Below are 6,000 nucleotides of genomic sequence, written 5' to 3'. Positions count from 1 at the left end.
TAATGTTGTCCACAGCATCCGGTGCGAACAAGACTGACATTGTAGACCCAGCACAACCATCATCATCACCAGCACCAGCACCATCAGATCATACACCAGCACCACCACCACCAGCACCACCTCACCCAGCATCTGCACAAGCATCAGCACCACATCCACCAGCGCCATCATGACCACCACCACCACCAGAACCATGACCAACACCACCGCCACAAAGACAACCACCACCACCATCATGACAACCACCATCATCACCACCAAAACCAGCACCAGCATCACCATCATCACAACCACCATCATCATCAAGACCACACCCACCATCAATCAACACCATCATCATCATCACCAGCACCACCATCATTACCACCATCAACACCAGCATCATCACCATCTCTTCCTGTTGGATGATTGAACACTTCCTATCAAATAGACACTGAAACATGGAACCAAAACAGATACTTATTGCAAGAAAACTCTTATACATAATTGAAACAAACATCATAACTAAAGAAGCAAATATCGAAGATATTAAGAAATGTGCTAATATATAACTAATATCATTCAAAATTAATTTAAATAAATATATGTTTATTACTAATATATTTACATTACTTAAAATATTTGTAAATTGTTTTTCACTTCTCAATTCATGAGTCCATCCTACCAGTCTATTACAAGCCACGTGCAAAATTATACATATGAAGCCACTCCAATGTGCAATATTTTATATAAAAGTAATATATATTAATATACACGAATATGAAATAAACCTTTTCTGCTACCCAAGTTTGGTTAAGGAAATCTTGGGAAAGAATGCTGGTGCCTTTTAGCATTTTCACTGTAAGATTTCAAAAACCAACAGAAAACGCCTCTTTAGTTTTCGTGTATTTCTTAAAAAAACAAATTGGAATACCAAGAATAATTTTGTTTTTTGTCCAAAATTTAATAATGAACAATTGAAAATTTTGTCCATGAATCTTAATTATTAAATGATAGGCTCAGGAAATATAAAGTGACCTACTTAGTGAAAACTTTTCTTTTAAGCTAGACGTTTTCTTAAAAAGAAAAAAAAAACGTTGATCCAAATAGTGCAAACCATTTAACTTTTTCCATCATTTAAAATGTATAATTGATTTTTTTTTACATTCAACAAATTTTTAAACACAAAAATGACCAATAATACATATCTTTGTTGATAATGTTGTCCACAGCATCCGGTGCGAACAAGACTGACATTGTAGACCCAGCACAACCATCATTATCACCAGCACCACCACCATCAGACCATACACCAGCACCACCACCATCATGACCACCAGCACCACCAGCACCACCTCACCCAGCATCTGCACAAGCATCAGCACCACATCCACCAGCACCATAATGACCACCACTACCACCAGAACCATGACCAACACCACCGCCACGAGGACAACCACCACCATCATCATGACAACCACCATTATCACCACCAAAACCATCACCAGCATCACCATCATCACAACCACCATCATCATCAAGACCACACACACCATCAACCAACACCATCATCATCATCACCAGCACCACCATTATTACCACCATCAACACCAGCATCATCACCATCTCTTCCTGTTGGATGATTGAACACTTCCTATCAAATAGACACTGAAACATGGAACCAAAACAGTTACTTATTGCAAGAAAACTCTTATACATAATTGAAACAAACATCATAATTAAAGAAGCAAATATCAAAGATATTAAGAAATGTGCTAATATTTAACTAATATCATTCAAAATTAATTTAAATAAATATATGTTTATTACTAATATATTTACATTACTTAAAATATTTGTAAATTGTTTTTCACTTCTCATTTCATGAGCCCATCCTACCAGTCTATTACAAGCCACGTGCAAAATTATACATATGAAGCCACTCCAATGTGCAATATTTTATATAAAAGTAATATATATTAATATACACGAATATGAAATAAACCTTCTCTGCTACCCATGTTTGGTTAAGGAAATCTTGGGAAAGAATGCTGGTGCCTTTTAGCATTTTCACTGCAAGATTTCAAAAACTACAGAAAATGCCTCTTCAGTTTTCGTGTATTTCTTAAAAAAACAAATTGGAATACCAAGAATAATTTTGTTTTTGTCCAAAATTTAATAATGAACAATTGAAAATTTTGTCCATGAATCTTAATTATTAAATGATAGGCTCAGGAAATATAAAGTGACCTACTTAGTGAAAATTTCTTTTAAGCTAGACAATTTCTTAAAAAGAAAAAAAAAAACAACGTTGATCCGAATAGTGCAAACCATTTAACTTTTTCCATCATTTAAAATGCATAATTGATTTTTTTTTTACATTCAACAAATTTTTAAACACAAAAATGACCAATAATACATATCTTTGTTGATAATGTTGTCAACAGCATCCGATGCGAACAAGACTGACATTGTAGACCCAGCACAACCATCATCATCACCAGCACCACCACTATCAGACCATCCAACAGCACCACCACCATCATGACCACCACCAGCACCACTTGCACCACCTCCACCAGCATCAGCACCACATCCACCATTATCAGAACAACATCCACCAGAATCATCATGACCACCACTACCACGACGACCACCACCACCACAACCAGCACCAGCACCACCATCATCACCACTGTCACCATCATTATGACCACACCCACCATCAACCAACACCATCATCATCATCACCAGCACCACCATCATTACCAACATCAACACCAGCATCGTCATCATCTTTTCCTGTTGGATGGTTGAACACTTCCTATCAAAAAGACACTGAAACATGGAACCAATGCAGTTACTTATTGCAAGAAAAATCTTATATATAATTGAAACAAATATCATAATTAAAGAAGCAAATATCAAAGATATTAAGAAATGTGCTAATATTTAACTAATATCATTCAAAATTACTTTAAATAAATATATGTTCATTACACTAATATATTTACATCACTTAAAATATTTGTATATTGTTTTTCACTTCTCAATTCACCAGCCTTTCCTACCAGTGGGCAGTCTATTACAAGCCAAGTGCAAAGTTATACATATGAAGCCACTCCAAAGTGCAATTTTTTGTATGAAAATATTATATGTTGATATACACGAATTTGAAAAAAAAAATTTGCTGCTACCCGTGTTTGGTTAAGGAAATCTTGGGAAAGAATGCTGGTGCCTTTTAGCATGTTCACTGTAAGATTTCAAAAACCAAGAGAAAATACCTTTTTCAGTTTTCCTGTATTTCTTTAAAAAAAATGATTTATTAATATGAAGAACTTTTTAGAAAATTAATCAAAATTATTGATTTAATAATTGAAAAATTTGTCCATAAATTTAATCATTGAATGATAATCGCATGAAGTATAAAGTGAAAAGATTTCTTTCAAGGTCGACTGTTTTTTTCTTCTAAAAAAACAACATTGATCCAAATAGTGCATATCATTTAACTTTCTCCATAATTTAAAATGCATAATAGATTATTTTTACTTTGAACAAATTCAATACATAGGAGTGAGCAAAAAATACATATCTTTGTTTATGATGATGTCCACAGCATCTGGTGCAAACAAGACTGCCAATGTAGCCACATCACAACCATCATCATCACCATCATCATGACAACTACCACCACCACCACCATCACCATGCCAATGTAGCCGCATACCACCAATCTAAATAAAACAGCTTAGGTACAAAGGCAAAGACATTTAAAGAACTTCAAAGGTAAGCTTAGGGAGAAACGAGTGCCAGGGATCATCACCATCATCATCATCATCATCACATGACCACAACAACAAACACCATGACCACCACCACCACAAACATCATCACCACCACCACCATCACCACAAACATCATCATCACCACCACCACCGCCCCCATCATCGCATGACCACAACAAAAACCATGACCACCACCACCACAAACATCACACCACCACCACCACCACCACCACCACCACCACCACCATCATCATCATCATCATCATCATCATCATCATCATCATCATCATCATCATCATCATCATCATCATCATCATCATCATCTAAATACAATACCATAGTCCACAATCCATTACATACTCATTATATTGACTTTGTTCACCTGGTCAAGTTCAGCTATGAAGCCATTGCATCGTAACTGCGTGGACACCCATAGCCTACTCCACTGCAAGAGGCATCTCTTCTGGTTGGATGGTTGGACACTTCAGTTTTGCAGTAGCTGAAAAACGGAACAGCTGCAGTCTCTTATTTCAGTAAAGAATTTATTCATAATCAAATCAAGTATCATAGTTAAACAAATATTAAACATTTGAATAAAAGTAGTAATTGACTGAAATTGTTGAAGATACGTGTGTGTTCTTGAAACAAATATAGTTATCTTATTTAATTTTTTTCTTGTATTGATTTGCACTTTATATTCATAAGCCTTTCCTTATGTGCCTTTTTACATTTTCACTGTATTTCTTGAAAGAAAAAAATTGAATTGTTCATTTTGTCATTAGTTTTTATTCATAAAATGATATTCTCATGCAACAGTAAGTGACATATTAAGTGAAAACTTTGTTTTAAGCTAGGCTGTTTTTCTCAAAAAGTCCATCCAAATAGTGCATATCTTTAATCTGTATATCTTTTGCCATATCTTAAAACACAATGTTTTTGGGACTTTCAAAAAAGACTTTTAGAACTTCAAAGTAGCATTATCTACTAGTATACCATGTTTACACATAGATGTTAAGTTTCATACACTAAAATCACCTGATGCAATGCAGCTATCAAGCCAGTCATCAGTGAATTGTCATCATCATCATCATCATCATCATCATCATCATCATTGAAATCACCATCAATATCAACATCCAACAGCAGCATCATCTCCCCCATCATCACCTTCATAATATTCAAGAACATCACATGCATTCTTTTCTCACTAGCATTATCTATATATTTACCAAAAGATGCTAAGTTTTATACTCTTTGATCACCCGCTTAAATCCAACTGTCAAGATATTGTCATTAGTGAGTTGTCGCCCATAACCAACTCCATTGCATGTTTCATCACTTCAGGTGGACGGGTGTACACTTGCGGTACAGTGGACACTGAAACATTGAACTGATGCATTCACTTACAAGTATCAAAATTAAACAAATACTAAACATTAGAATGTCTTGAATGAATATTAAGTTTAATGGTCATGTGCCATCATTATCAACATCATCATCAACATTGAAATCATCATCATCATCATCAAGACCATTATTACCATCCATTACATATTTAATCCTTGTACAGTGACTATGCATTTTTCTCACCACTACTAGCAACAAACAAATATTAAACATATTAATTGTTTATTAACTAATATTATTCAATAGTAATAAAAAATAAACGGCTCAATAACTATAACAAGAACTACCATTGCACACTTAAATTAATATTAAGACATAACTTTCAGTTATCACCTTTCAGAACGACAAGTGTTGTATGGGAAACGAAATCGAATATTTAGGGGATTCGGTTTTGGTTAACGTAATCCGTTCTGATTAGGGCGGCGCAAAAGCACATTTACCGGTACCCTGTATTTGCAATCACTTTCCAATAGGACTGCTATAGTTGACATTATAATAGTACGATCGCTGTTGTAGAGTTATGATTATGAAATATTCTCTTACTTTAAACTGAATGCCTTCATATGATAAAGGTTATTATTAAATAAGATATCCAAATCATATCCAATTATAGATTTTTGGTAGATAAGGCGATAAACCGAAACTGGACCTTTTTACTTTTAGTCAATTGCACACTTCAACAAGAGCTGTCACAGAGACAGCGTGGTCGACTATTACGCCGCTTTTTTTGTGTAAGGATTGACGTTTTGGCAAAACATGGATCACTGTAAAATTAAATTAGATTTCAATGCAATACATGATGTATTTGCTGAGATATTAACATGAATGT

Source organism: Mya arenaria, chromosome 9, assembly GCF_026914265.1.
Source record: "Mya arenaria isolate MELC-2E11 chromosome 9, ASM2691426v1".
Taxonomy (NCBI): domain Eukaryota; kingdom Metazoa; phylum Mollusca; class Bivalvia; order Myida; family Myidae; genus Mya; species Mya arenaria.
The sequence above is the reverse complement of the archived record's forward strand: the minus strand, read 5'-3'. Positions refer to the sequence as shown.